This window comes from Camelus dromedarius, chromosome 3, assembly GCF_036321535.1.
Source record: "Camelus dromedarius isolate mCamDro1 chromosome 3, mCamDro1.pat, whole genome shotgun sequence".
In the NCBI taxonomy this organism is placed as follows: Eukaryota; Metazoa; Chordata; class Mammalia; order Artiodactyla; family Camelidae; genus Camelus; species Camelus dromedarius.
This window is the reverse complement of record NC_087438.1, coordinates 82,795,896-82,812,111: the sequence shown is the minus strand read 5'-3', so window position 1 is coordinate 82,812,111 and position 16,216 is coordinate 82,795,896. Positions and strand designations below refer to the sequence as shown.

General features: G+C 34.5%; 1 long non-coding RNA gene across 1 annotated transcript in view; it reads right to left on the bottom strand.

The window, feature by feature from the left end:
* Window positions 1-1,342: 1,342 nt before the first annotated feature.
* Window positions 1,343-16,216, bottom strand: part of LOC116152258 (uncharacterized) — a 37,845-nt gene continuing 22,971 nt past the window's right edge. Inside the window, exons 3-5 of the long non-coding RNA XR_010380498.1 lie at window positions 3,620-3,808; window positions 2,699-2,763; window positions 1,343-1,646 (exon numbers count right to left, since the gene is read on the bottom strand). This is a non-coding gene — a long non-coding RNA (uncharacterized LOC116152258). The remainder of the gene's footprint in view (window positions 1,647-2,698; window positions 2,764-3,619; window positions 3,809-16,216) is intronic.

The window sequence follows — 16,216 nt, the reverse complement described above, 5'->3', positions numbered from 1 at the left end:
TGTATTTTCAAAAAAGGGTAAGAAAGAATATTCCAAGGAAAAGAATGGAGATTTTATTTCTCCTAGAAGCACTGAGTAACACTTTATAAAGAGGTAGAATATAAGATGGAGTTTGATGGATAAGTCAGATATTTTGTAAGTGGTGACGATGGGAGAAGGACATTCCAGAATAAGAAAAAAGATTCATCAAAAATTGGACAACAAAAAACACAGAATATCTATATGAGGTGGAAAGTATTTAGGGTTGGCTAGAGTATAGATTTTGAGTGTAGTAAAAATGAGACATACAGCTGGAAAAATAGAATAGGATTTAATAGTCAATGGATTTTAATATCACAAAGTTTAGACAATATTCTATATATATCAATATGGAACTAATAAAGGATTTTAAACAGGAAAAGAATAAAATTGGAATGGGATTATGTATTGGAGTATGGAAAAAAGAGAAACAAAGAGACTATTCTGGAAAGTTGTTGCAACTTTCCATATGAGAGATTATGAGATACTTAACAGTAGGAGGGAAAAAAGGCTATAAGCTTGATTCATTCAGAGAAAGTAGAATTAACAAGTCTGGGTGATAGAAAAAAATAATTAGAAAGTATGAGAGAAATGGAGATGGCAATGATTCTATTCTGAAGGACAATGTATAGTCAAGAATGCAAGGTAGAGAAGAGGTATGTATGTAAGATCTCTGATTTGAAAGCCTATTTGAGAAATCCAGGAAACATGTTGGAAATATGTGTTTGTAGCTCAGGAGAGAAGTTTAAACTGGAACTATTTATTTGTGATTTTATGGTTAACAAGCACATCTATGAAGTATCTGACCACTAAATTCAGAATTTACAAAGAGAAAAAAATAATAACAGAAGGAAATGTCTTGGTAACATTCCGAGAGGTGAGGGGAATGATGCCATAATGCATGTGAAGAAGAGGAGGAAGAAAACAGAAGTAGGAGAAGATAAGAGTGGTCAGAGATGTAGTGTCAGTGTTCCAGATCTTTGGTTAAGTCAAATCTGAGCTATAGACAAGTTCACTATGCGGAATAAAGAATAGATCAAGATCATTAGAGAAGAAGACATAAAAGATTGATGAGATCAGAGTGATCGTGAGTCACTAACATGAATGCTGAAGTCTGAAGGAACAATGGTGGAGGTTTAGCTGAAGAGAAACCTACATATTGCAATGTATTAGGGGCTACAAATTCAGAAGTTACTAAGCAAAGTGATAGAAAAATGTGATTTATTTCTGTGTAATTACTTAAGCAGATGACACAAGAGTATCAAACAGCTTTTACATTTTTAATGATCTGACTAATAACTGGTGGGCCTCTGAAAGGGTTGAGGGCCCTATAAAAGTACATGAGAAAATAATAAATTAGCTACCTATAGAATCAGAAGGAGAAATTACCATCCACTGCCCTTAGGGTGATGATATAGTCAAAAGTCAGTTTTGCTTCATATGATTTAATATCTTATTATGTGGTGTTTTATTTCTATGAAATAGTTAGACTTCCTTAGTGGGATAGCAATAACTGATATGACTATTACTATAAAAATAAAACAATAAACTTGATAGTGATCAATACCTTCCAATACATTCAGAACTTAGGTTCAGTTGCTGGCTCAGGAGACAGAAGCATACAAGGTCTACAAAAAATGAACAAACATTTTAATATGTTTTAGAAGTCCTAGATTTGCATTTTATGAGCATTTCACTGGTACTTCACTTCTCTATCCTTTTTCTATAAAGATTTTTTTAAAAATCTTTCACCATTGTTCTCTATGAAAGTCACTGGCTAAGGCTGGTTTTTTTTTTTTCAAATCATAAGTCTATTTTCTATTTGATATCTTGGGGTTCAACCACATGATTCCCTATACAATGAATGATGATTTTATAGCTGAAGCTTGGAACCATCTCTCCAAAAGCACATCTCAACGTTAAATATTAAGACATCACATCACATTAAAAAGGTAAGGGACACATGCAGCAGCAAAGATAATTAATGTGACAAGGAAAGAACTAGACAGGAAAATAAGTGATCAGAGAATGATTCAGAGTTGTCAGGAATTTTTTTTAAATTTCAAAGAATAAAAAAATCCAGGTCTTTTTTGGCACTCATTTCTCTCTCCCTTTACTCTGCTGATCTAATATCTGCTATCAGTCCCTTGCACTCAAGGCAATCCTTATACCTCAAATGAAGGTGTACAAAAGTTCTTTAAAACTTCCGTCTGTGATTACCTTGCCTTCAGAATAGAGGAAATGGAAGTTGCCAGTTGTCAAGTATGTTTATATAGGAAATGTTTTGTTTGCGAATATCTTGCCTTACAAAAAGAAGAGATGGGAGTTTTGAGTTACCATGCTGATTTTCGCATTGAATATACTGCTTTAAGAAAACAAGCATAAGCTTGCACTTGTTAGCAATTGCTAATAATAAAAATACGTCTGTTTCTAGCAGGGCTGTATTTTGTTTCACTAAGAAGTCAAAAGTTAAAGACCTGATTGAAATAAATCTCCTACTTTTGGTGACTGGAAAAGAAAAAGGCACTCAAAGAAGATCAAAATCAATGAGACAAACAAAACCTCACCAAAGGGCCCATCCTGTTGTTCTGGAGCTTGTTGGAAACTCAACACAACTCCCTTACCCTTGGGTGAAGACCATGACCCACTAAGACAGGTCCAGTCCAGTGAAATCACTGACCATCACATCCACTGCCATCCACCCAGATGCAGACCACTGACCCCTGCTTGAAACCAGATTCGCTCCTGTAGGGGAAAGAGCAAAGTAGATAATCCAACCTTGAACTCTGTATATTAACATCCATACTCCAGTAGGAAAGGGTCTTATTCAAATATTAAGAAAACTGAGTGAGCTTGAATTTGCCTAAATCCCTTAGTTTAGGGAGATTTAAAGAAAAGAGGCTTCAATGATTGGAATATTCACTGGGGCACCCTCTAAACTCCTTATCAAGACTGTGACTTAATTTTTAGTAGTACCCCTCAGAGAGGTCAGCAGTACATTTAGTTCCCTTAGTCTAACAGATGGCAAGTGACCACTAAAGAGCCCTGTATTCCCCAAGGGGTTGCTATTGGTGCATAAGGCTCTGTAAGTAATAGGGGCTAACTTCAGAGATTGCAGAAACTATTCCTATCTTTGGCATGTCTGGAGGCTCTGTTGGATCAGCCTCTGACTCTTATTTACGGACTGGCTTCATGTTCTGACAGAAATCCCTTCGTTTTCATAATTTATTCTTGAAACCTAACCAGGTGAAGGGGCAACTCCAACAACCAAGTTCTGTCATTAACAAGAATTTTTATTAACCCCTTCTGTCTGCTCTTGCTAAAGTCAGAAATCATATTCAACTGAGAATTTAACACTTTTTTCTAATTATGAAAAAAAAATGAAGTATTCGTAAATCCACAGAATTAAGAACTCTTTCAAAGGGAGAGGACACAATGTTTCATATCTGAACATTATTTCATTACACCGCAGTGTTATTAATCTTTCTTGCTTCTTCACCAAACTTGAGTGATCAGGCATCCTGTCTGTTGCTTCATTATAATGTGTTCTTCTATAGTGAGCCAAAGATAGATGTCAAGCTTAAAGTAGAGGTTCATTTACCTTCATGTACTTTGCGAGGAAAGCTTCTGATGATTATTTAAGATGCCATCAGAATTAATTATCAAATGGATGAATGAATTTTAAAATGTTATAATTCATTGACCAGAGTCTTGTTCACCATTCTTCAATTAGGGTGGGCCAACTCCATCTTGGATTAACATTCTTCTTTCTCCTTAATTGATCTCTTGTCTTCCTTGAACAAAAAGTCATTTGTTAGTGTAGGAAACAAAGTTAAACAAGGAGCCCACTGATGTTGAAGGATGTGCCTCATAGAAAACATGGCATGCAGGGTGCTTGCAATGGATAGAAATGGATCACACACACACATACACACACAAACACACCATGTTGGAATTATGTTAATCGGGGTTGATACTCAAAATATGTAACAACTGGTACAGTATAGACCCAACCACCAGAATGAATGAAATGCCTAATCAGAATGAACATGGCATAACCCACTGGTACAGCCATATTTATACATTTTGATTGAATATTAGCTTTGGAGGATATGATTTATCCTCCTTATCTTTAATTTACTTTAAAATTAAAATGTCATTTATAACTCTCAAGCAGAAAATTCTGTAATTCAGTAATCTTCATTGATATATGCAGTATAAACTAGGAAATGCAACCTCATATGCTAAGGGGCAAAGCAGGAATTAAAAGCCAGGAAGTACACAGAGAGCTGAGAGCTGAGAGGGAGTGGCAAAGCATAAAACAGGAGAGTGCATTCCCCAACCCAAAATAACCAAATTCAAATGTTTATAAAACTTCTGGCCAAAAAAACATGGTCAGATTCTGTCACATGTTCAGACTTAAGAACATTCCTGAGTCTAATATCTTCAAATGCTATAATGTTTTCCAGTCTAACCATCTGTTTCTGAAATACATTGCATTCTTCATGGTGGACTATGTCTTTTTGTCAAGAAAGCAGAACCATTTATAATAAAAATAAATAAAAATCAAAGATAAACGTTTCCTTAATGTATCTCTTCGACTATGAACTGGGAGGTGAGGAACCAACTCTTACATCATCCTTACACCTAACATGGTGTTCCTTATTTTATATGTTATCCAATGCAGAATGAATGAAAATTTTTTATTAGTTCTTTTAATATTTTAAAATAAGAAGGTTTTCATTTTTCCAAATGAATGATAATATAGTAGAAATATAAAACAACTTCACAAAGGTCAATATAAATGATGAAGGGTAACAGAAAATTGTGCAACACTGTTACTAAGTTATAGGTCAAGTTATTCAATACTTATAAAGGCTAGATGGAGAAAGAATAAATATGACCACAAATACAACCCACAGTTTCTTTAACCTCTCAGAAGACTGCCAGCTTCATATGACAAAAAGCCTCCAAGAGCATCTTTTTTTGGAAGGGATGGTAATTAGGTTTATTTATTTATTTAATTTTTTTAAGGCGGCACTGGGGATTGAACCCAGGACACGCTAAGCATGCACTCTACCATTTGAGCTATACCCTTCCCCATCCAGAAGCCTCTTGAAACCTACAAAGTTATATGGAATTGGCAAAGCAACATATTATTCATCCATTCAGTAGGTTTCATGAGAACCACAGCAAATTTGTAAGAGCACCATGGAATCAATGCAGAAATTCCTTGACTATGCTTCCATCCTAAAGGGACTTAAGGAAATCCTTTCAATTATGGAATGTAGGTGAAGAAACCACAGTTCAAGAGTGACCACAGGAATAGAATACAGCATCCAGTTTTCCCTAGGCTTAATAATTCTCTAGCAAACCCTGTACAATGGGGTCACTCCTCAAGATCATGTCGACAGTCTTCCCTTCGTCTCCTCATCCTTGGTGTTTGGCTGCAGGATCCCCAGTGATACCAAAATTCACTGTTGCTCAAGTCCCTTATATAAAATGACATAGCATTTGCACATAACCTATGCAACCCTCCCATATACTTTAAATCATTTCTAGATTATTTGTGGTATCTAACACAAGGTAAAAGATACATAAATAGCTACTAGACCATGGAAATTTTAAGTTTTGTTTTTTAGAACTTTCTGGAAACTTTTCCTCAGATATTTTTGATCCACCAGTTGACTGAACCCATGGATGCAGAACCTGCACACACAGCAGGCTGACTGTATTCAGAGAAAACGGCAATGCATATCGTATATATACCAAGTTCTTGAATTCAGAAGTCTTTCATTCATTTGCTCCAAATGTCCCACTCTGTGTATCTCAAACCTCAATATTCTAATTTTGTGGCTAAAAATTAATTCAAGAATTTGAAGAAGGTAGGGTGGGAGAAACAGACATAAAAAAGACAAGAGGATTAAGTTAGCATAACACAGTGACATTCATACTTGATGATCACACCTAAAGGTCCTTGGACAAATGATAAAAATAAACTGCAGACCACTAATGGGAGATTTCTCCAAGGCAACAGCAATTAGAACACTGACCTCATACCAAGAAAATGCATCAAACAACACACTTTGTAAAGCTTGATGGCACAGAATGAGAAACTATACCATATACTACTTAGAGTTCACATTTTAAAATGTATTTTGAGATAACACTTTTCTGTCACATTAACAGATGACAGTTCATTTCTTGCTGCTATGGCAGCTTATATGTGTGCAAGGTGATTAAAGAACAGCATCCCCCTGTTTTGACATTTGATGGAGTCTGAAAAATATTACTTAAACAGACTGTGTAATAGCAACATTAATCAGCTTTTTAAATCAGTTGGTTCTCAAGATGATACCACAGTTTTTTATCTTTCCCTTGACTATTAATTTCTTAATGAGAAGAATGCCATATAATGAGCAAAATGTATGTTTATGTTTCTACTCTTAAATAGCTTCCAACTTTTAAATGCCTTGATATAAGAGAAATTATTAATTGCTTCAAGAAAATCTATCTCAAAGATAAACTTCCAGCTAATAAAATGCAGGATAAATCAGAGAATAAATATATATATTCCAAAAATATTAACAAAAATCTACTGAGAAGTCCTGTCATATCCTGAAATAGATATACATACCTATCTTCATAAAAATCATTACTCAGATTTATTTTTATTGATGTCAATGAATTCTGTGCTTAGAAAAAAATCTTCACATACATTCTTCATTTAAGCTATCCAGAATGTGATTCTATCTTTGTTATTTAAACTAAACAATAACATGATAATTCTGGTATAACCAAAGTTTTTACAGTCAACCCTATTTAATCTCTTGAACATCTGTGGATTGAGTAAAGCAAAGATTTCTACTATCTAGACAAATGCAACACTGAAAGCAATTTTTACAGACAGACTACCATCTAAAGCTTCTAAATGAAAATACATCCAGCCTTGAACATTAGATAGCCTTGTGAGCCCCTAAACAGAGGACCCACTTAAGAAATGCCCAGACTTCTGACCCACAAACATTGTTAGACTAAAATGTGTATAGTTGTAAGCTTACCTCAAGAAACAAGAAAAATGTCAAATAAGCAACCTAAACTTAAACCTAAAGGAAGTAGAGAAGAACAAATAAAATCCGTTAGTCGTAGGAAAGAAATCATAAAGATCAGAGCAGAAATAAACAAAATAGAGACAAAAAATAGAAAAGATCAATGAAACTAAAAGCTGGTGATTTGAAAAGATAAACAAAACTGATAAACCTTTAGCCAGACTCATAAAGAAAAAAAGGGAGAGGGTCCAAATTAATAAAATCAGAAATGAAAAAGGAGAAGTTATAATATGCCAATAAAATGGACAACCAAGAAACAATGGAGAAATTCTTAGAAATATACAATCTCACAAAACTGAACAAGGAATATTTACAAAATAAAAATAGGCAAATTCCAGTAATGAAGTTGAATCAGTAATTTTAAAACTCCCAACAAGCACAAATCCAGAGCCAGATGGCTGCACAGGTGAATTCTACCAAACACTGAGAGAATAGTTAACACCCATCTTTCTCAAACTATTCCAAAAAATTGCAGGGGAAGGAACACTTCTGAAATCATTCTGTGAAGCCAGTATCACCCTGATACTAAAACCAGACAAAGATATCACAAAAAAAGAAAATTATAGGCCACTATTACTGAAGAACATAGATGCAAAAGTCCTCAACAAAATACTAGCAAACTGAATCTAACAACACATTAAAAGAATAATCAAGTGGCATTTATCCCAAGGATGCAAAGACTTTTCAATATCCACAAATCAATCAGTATGTTACATCACATTGACAAACTGAAGAATAAAAATCATTCAATAGATGCAGAAAAAGCTTTTGACAAAATTCAGCATCCATTTATGATAAAAACTCTCCAGAAAGCACACATAGAGGGAACATACCCCAACATAATAAAGGCCATATATGACAAACCCACAGTTAACATCATACTCAATGGTGAAAAGCTGAAAGTATTTTCTTAATATCAGACACAAGACAAAAGATTTCCACTTTTATTGAACATAGTATTGAAGGTCCTAGCCACAACAATCAGAGTAGAAAAAGGAACAAAAGGTCCCTGAATTGGAAGGGAAGAAGTAAAATTGTCATTGTATGCAGATGACATGATACTATATATAGAAAACTGTAAAGACTCCACACAAAAATGATTAGAACTGATAAACAAATTCAGCAAGATAGCAGGAAAAAGACTAACATGAAGAAATCTGTTGCATTTCTTTATACTAACAATGAAATATCAAAAATGGAAAGCAAAGGAAAAAAACCCTTTTAAAAATCACATCCAAACAATAAAATATTTAGTAAGAAACTCAAAGAAAAGTAGGTGAAAGGCTTATATGCTGAGAACTATGTAACACTGATAAAGGAAACTGAAGATGATTTAAAGAAATGGAAAGCTATCCCATACTCTTGGATTGGAAGAATTCATATTGTTAAAATGGCCATACTACCCAAAGCAATCTACAGATTTGATGCAATCCCTATCAAGTTACCCAGGACATTTTTCACAGAACTAGAACAAGTAATCCTCAAATTTATATGGACTCATAAAAGACACAGAATTGCTAAAGCAATCCTGAGGAAAAACAACAAAGCTGAAGATATAACCCTCCCAGATTTCAGACAATACTACAGAGCTCCAATAATAAAAACAGCATGGTATTAGCACAAAAAGACATATAGATCAATGGATCAAATAGAGAGCCCAGAAATAAATCCACATACCTATGGTCAATTAATCTTCAGCAAAGGAGGCAACAATATACAATGTGAAAATGTCTCTTCAGCAAGTGGTGTTGGGAAAGCTGGACAGCCACATGCAAATTAATGAAGTAAGAACACTCCCTCACACCATACACAGAAATAAACTCAAAATGATTTAACAACTTAAATATAAGACATGACACCATAAAATTCCTAGAAGAAAACATAGGCAAAATATTTTCTAATGCAAATCATAGCAATGTTTTCTTAGGTCAGTCTCCCAAAATAAATAAAAGCAAAAATAGACAAATAGGACCTAATCAAATGTAAGCTCCTGCAAAGCAAAGGAAACCATAAACAAAACAAAAAGACAACCTACAGGCTGGGAGAAAGTATTTGCAAATGATGTAACTGACAAGGGCTGAATTTCCAAAATACACAAATAGTTCATATAACTTAGTAACAAAAAAACCAACCTAATCAAAAAATGGGCAGACGACCTAAATAGACATTTCTCCAAAGAAGATATACAGATGATCAACAGGCACATGAAAAGATGCTCAATGTCATTATTAGAACAATGTAAATCAAAACTACAATGAATTATGCCCACACACCAGTCAGAATGGCTGTCATTAAAAAGTCTACAAATACCAAACACTGGAGAAGATGAGGAGAAAAAGGAACCCTCCTACACCGTTGGTGGGAATGTAAGCTGATGCAGTCACTATGGAAAACAGTATGGTGTTTCCTTAAAAAACTTAAAGTAGAGTTACCTTATGATCCAGCAATATATCCAGGATCCAAACTCCTGGGCATATATCCAGAGAAAACTCTAATCTGAAAAGATGCATGCATCTCAATGTTCACAGCAGCAATATTTACAGTAGCTAAGAAATGGAAGCAACCTAAATGTCCATCAACAGATGAATGGATAAAGATGATGTGGTATATTTATATAAAGGAATATTACTCAGCCATAAAAAATAATTCCTTTTGTAGCAACATGGATGTACCTGGAGATTATCATACTAAGTGAAATAAATCAGACAGAGAAAGACAAATATACGATATAACTTACACATGGAATCTAAAATATGATACAAATGAACTTTACAGAAACAGACTCCACAGACATAGAAAACAAACTTATGGTTACCAAAGGGGAAAGTTTGGGAGTGGGTATAAATTAGGTGTTTGGGATTAGCAGATTCAAACTACTATGTATAAAATAGATAAACAAGTTTATATTATAAACACAGGGAACTGTATTCAATATTTTGTGATAAACTATGATGGAAAAGAATATGAAAAAGAATATATATATTCTGAATCACTTTGCTGTACATCAGAAACTAAAGACAACATTGTAAATCAACTATACTTCAATTTTTAAAAGAAGAAGAAAAAGAAAAAATACATGGAATTACACCTCTTAGGAGAGGTTTGGAGGCTAGAAAGCTTCACTGTCAAATATAACCAGAGGCAGTTCAAGTAAGAGAAACAAAATACTTGTGTGATAATGCCACCTACCAGAAAATCAAGGAAAGAACTCTAACTCTTAGCCTGTCATTTAATTTGAAATGCTCCAGCAGAGGAACAATTTATCAAGCAGCATGAAGAACCACAGTAACACTATATCTCTCTCTCTCTCTCTCACACACACACACACACACACAGACAGTTCTCCAAAGACCAAATATAAAATCATGGAAGACTGCAGTCTAACTGCTAGAGAATTCAAAATAGGTGTCATGAAGAAACTCAATGAGAAAAAGAAACTTTAGATGAGCAGTTTAATGAGCTCAGAAATAAAATTAACAAACAAAAGGGATACTTTACCAAAGAGATTAAAACTCTAAAAAAGAACAAAACAAATTCTGGAGTTGAAGAGCACAATTAATGAGAAGAAGAATACATTAGAGAGCATTAGAAATACAGTAGACCATATCAGAGAATTAGTAAGCCTGAAGATAGAAATCTAGAAATGATACAAGTAGAAGAGGAAAGAGAAATAAGATATTTAATAAATGAAGAAATCCTACAAGAGCTATCTGAACCTTTTAGGAAGGCAACGTTAGGATAATGGGTATCCCATAAGGAGAAGTGATTCTTTAAAGAAATAATAGCTGACAACTTCCCAGGCTGGAAAAAGAAACTGCATTTACAAGACCATGAAGCTAAGAGAACACCTAATTACCTCAATGCAAAAAGACCTTTTCCAAGACACAAAATACTAAAATTGTCAAAAGTTGATAACAAAAAAAGAATTTTAAAGTCAGCAAGAACAAAGAAGGGTAACCTACAAAAGAACCCTCATTAGGCTATCAGCAGATTTCTCAGCAGAAGCCCTATAGGCCAAAAGGGCATGGAATGACATTCTCAAAATACTGAAAGAGAAAAACTGTCACCCAAGAATACTGTTTGCAACAAAATTATCATTCAGATGTAAAAGGAAAAAAAAAAAAAAGATTTTCTCAAACAAAAGCTGAGGGAATTCATCAACACTAGACCTGCTTTACAAGAGATGTTGAAAAAAGCATTTTTTTTTACCAGAAACAAAACAGCAAAAAACACAGAAAACTCTGAGGAAGTTGATAAATAGACAAAACCATAAAATTGTAACTCTCTATCAGAATAGGTTTTTAAACAGTTTATTAGAGTATAAAGTTTAAAGGAAGGAAAAAAGAAAGCAGAAAAATAGCTATAGCTATCTCAGTTTGGTAACAAACTCAAAAAGATAAAATAGATAATAATTTAAGACAACAAAAACAAAAGGGAAAAGGAAAAGAATGAAACCCATACAGGTAATTGAACATAAGATACTTTCAGCAGAAAAAGGACTATTTTAGGTATGAGATGTTTATACAAACCTCATGGTAACCACATTATATAAATCTAGAGCAGAGACATGAAACATAAAAAAAGGAAGCTGAGAGAAACATAAAAAAACACAAACCAAAATGGCAGACAGAAACATAAGGAAAAAGAAACAACGGAGACAGAGCAACCAAAAAACAAAATATAAAATGGCAGTACCAGGTTCTAACTTACTGATAATAATCCTAATGTCAGTGGATTGAACTCACCCATCAAAAGGCACAGAGTGGCTAGATGGATTAAAGAAACAAGACCTAACCATGTGCTAACTCCAGAAGACATACTTCAGCTCTAAATGCAAATACTGGCTCAAAGGAAAAGGATAGAAGAGGATTCTCCAAACAAATAGCAGCCAAAAAAGTGTGGGTCTAGCCATACCCATATCAGGCAAAATAGTCTTCAAGCCAAAAAAAGATACAAGAGACAAAAGAGGACAGAATATAATAATAAATGGGACAATTCATCAAGAAGATTTAACAGTGATTAATATATGAACCTAACATAGGAACACCAAAATATATAAAGCAATTATTACAGACCTAATTATGTTGTGATAGCAACACAGTAATAGTAGGGGACTTAAACACTCTACTTAGACCATTCAGACAGAAAGTCAACAAGAAAACGGCAGCCTTAAGTGAAACATTAGACCAGATGGATTTGATATATTTGTACAGAACATTCCACCCAAATGCAGCATTCTTCTCAAGTGCACATGGAATTTTCTCAAGGATAAACCATATGTTGGGACACAAGATGTCTCAGTAAATTTAAGAAGACTGAAATCATCTTCTCCAAACACAATGGGAAGAAACTAGAAATCAGCAGCAAGAGGATAACTGGAAAAATCAAAAATACGTGGAGACTGAACAACATGCTACTGAACAACTCTTGGGACAATGGAGAAATCAAAGGAGAAATCAAAAATTACCTAAAAACAAATTAAAATAAAAATAGAATATACCAAAATCTATGGGATACAGCAAAAGCAGTACCAAGAGGGAAATATACAGCATATACAAGCTTACCTCAAGAAACAAGAAAAATCGCAAATAAACAATTTAACTTCACACCAAAAGGAACTAGAAAAAGAAGAACAAATACAGCTAATAAAGCAAAGTTAGTAGAAGGAAGGAAAAAAGATCAGAGCAGAAATAAGTGAAATAAAGACCAAAAAGACAATAGAAAAGATCAGTGACGCTAAGAACTGGTTCATTGAAGAGATAGACAAAATTGACAAACCATCAATAAAACAGAAAGACAGCCTACCAAATGGGAGGGAGATCTGCTGATGATGTATCTGATAAGGGTTAATACACAAAATATATAAAAACTCGTATAGCTCAACAGCCCAAAAACCAAACAATCCAATTAAAACATGGGAAGAGGAGCTGAAGAGACATGTTTCCAAAGAAGACACACAAATGGCCAACAGGCACATGAAAAGATGTTCAACGTCTCTAATTATTAGGGAAATGCACATCAAAACCACAGTGAGATATCTCACACTTGCCAGAAAGGCTATTATCAAAAAAGCAAGAAATAACAAGTGTTGGTGAGGATGTTGGGAAGAGGGAACCCTCACCTCATGTACTATTGGTGGGAATGTAAATTGGTGTAGCCACTATGGAAGACAGTATGGAGATTTCTCAAAAAATTGGGAATATAACTACCATACAATCCATAAATTCCACTTCTGGATATTTATACAAAGAGTACAAAAACATTCTAAAAAGTTATCTGCACCCCCGTGTTCATCTCAGCATTATTTGCAATAGCATATATATAAATATAAACCACCTAAATGAATGAAACAACAGATGAATGGATAAGGAAGATGTGAGATATATATAAAAAAGATGAAATCTTGTCATTTGGAACAACATGGATGGCCGTGAGGGAATTACGCTAAGTAAAATAAGTAAGATGGAGAAAGACAAATACCGTATGATTTCACACATATGTAGAATATAAAAAACTAATAAGTAAACAAATAAAAACAAAATAAATAAACAAACCTAAAAAACAACAAACACTTACATACAGAGAACAGAGTAGTGGTTACCAGAGGGGAAGGGGCAAGGAGGAAGGCAAAATGGGTGAAGGGGATCAACTGTATGGTGATGAATGGAAAATAAATTTTTGGTGGTGAGCTCGTGGTAGGCTATACAGAAGTAGATTTATAATGTACTTGTGAAACAATGTAATGTTATCAGTCTTACCTGAATAATTAATTAATTAATTAATTTTTAAAAGAGTTGCAACCCATGTGCAACCGATCTTAGGTAGCTTTAAAAGTTTCAAAAGTCCGTTCTTTATATTTTACTAGGAATTGCTTCTGTCTGCAAAGTGAAGAGGCTCAGGATCCATCCCAATGACATCTCTGATTCTTCCATCTCATTCCTACCGCTTCAAGGCTTAGAGTCAACTTTTATTTTTTCTGTTTTTGACATTTTTTTTTCTTTTCTTGACTCATCTTCTCTCTGTCAGTGTATCTCTATTTCCTCTTCCATTACCAAACTTGAGACTCTAAAATTTCACACCTGAATCACATCAATACTTCCTTACCTTCCTAAAGTCCTTTTTTTCTTCTAGGACATTTAACAGAGTACTGCCAGGTTAATATTTCTAAAATGCTATTTCTAAATATTAGCAAAACCAAATTATGTATCAGCATTTTTCCCCAACCTGGGCTCTTACTCACTTTTTCACCCTTGGCGGTTTCCCATGCTCTGAATACCAGGAAATAGCCCAAAAAGCCTAGCTAGTTTCTCTGGGAGATATTTTTTAGAGGGAAATTCAATCCAACTCCATAGTTTTGGATTTAACTAAAATGTTTGAGTTTCCTAGTCAATGCCACACATCATGCTTGACACTGGAGAGCAGCAATTTGTAAGACATGGCCCTGCCCTTGAAGAGCTGACTATGGTCAGGAGGAGAGCTTAAAGCCCACCGCCACAAAACAGGAGGCAATTACTGGAGAGGATTATGCATTAAATGCTGTTAAGAACACAAATGAGCGGAGTAGTGGATGTAAGATTAGAGAGAATGACCTAGGAAGACAATGTAGTAGACAGTTCACTGGGTCATTTATTTATCATCCTGATCAGGAAATTATGGTTTTCATTCCTAAATAATGTTCAAAGCAAGAAGGAGAAAAAAGGCTTCCTTATAGCATACATAAGGTGGTTTCAATTGGAAGATGATGGATACCTAAATTGGAGAAAGCAAAGAAGGAAAGGTGGAAGATAAACCCATGTAACGAAGAACTTACAAGACTGTGAATAACAATACAGGAGAGAGAATGAGAGAACAGGATTAAGTTGCGCTCCAAGTTCTCAGGTCTGAGTGCTGAAGGCAAAATAAGATGATCAGTGACAAAACATTCAGAATAGAACCAGGGCTGGAGAGGTGGGGAGAGAAGTGTGGCATTTGAGATAGACTAATTGGAGAGAGATCTCCACTTGCAGCAGGCAGTTATAGGTGACATAGGAATACAGTGGTGGTGTATATTTGGTAACATGAAAAAAACATTAAGGAAGTGGTGCAAAAGAAAAGCGGCGAGCCAAGAATGCACTGTTAGGATTCATCTTACATTTGAAGTCAGCAGGATCTGGTGAAACCAAGTAAAGAAAATAAAAAGGAGGAAGTCAGAAAATTAAGAAGAGAAACTCAACCTCATCTAGGACCTATCAGTCTTTTTAGATACTGCTCTGAAATAAAGATTATGAATTGTCCTCTGCTCTAGCAAATAAGACTGTTTTGGTCTTTATTTATTAGTGGTCATGGAAATTTGAGTTAGCTTTTGAAAATTTATTTCAAAATATGAAGCAGGGAATCTTTACAGTATGTACAAGGGTATGTTTTTAATTATGAAGTAACAATATGACAGAAAATCTAATGAAATAAACTACAAGTCACTGAGAAAAATGGAGACACATGGCTTCTCTCCAGCTGATTTGACTGCTCCCAATAGCCACTCTGCTGTAAACTGCCACCAGCAAGCCTCATACTTCAAAACCATCAAAATAAAAGAACATACAAAGTTCTACATAATAAATAGTAGCCTGTATTTAAAGCCAATGTGTTTTACATTTTTAGTCCTAAGCAGAGGTCTCTTATATTAACATTGAAAGGACCTACCAATAGTTCATAAATCCAAGCCTATAAAACTGCACGCCTCCCACTGATACTCAATATTGCAGGTTTTTATAAGCCCTCTCTGGGGTAGAGTCCTCAACTTCACAGGCCACAAAAGGATGCTGACTAAAACTGGCCTATACCTAAGGGATAAAGAGTTCAAATAAATCTAAGCCAAAACATTAGTACTAAACAATTAAAATGTAATCTAACCAACCTACATATCAGACTATTTTATGACTTTTTTTCTTAAATGGGAACCAGTAGTATTTGGAGTCAGACAGATGGTTATCCAAATTCTAGTTCTGCTACCTAATAGTTATGTGACCCTTGAAAATATTAGGGAATCTCACTTTCTATACAAGAGAAATGGATGGTGTGTATCACTTGTAGGGTCATTGAGAAGGTTAAAT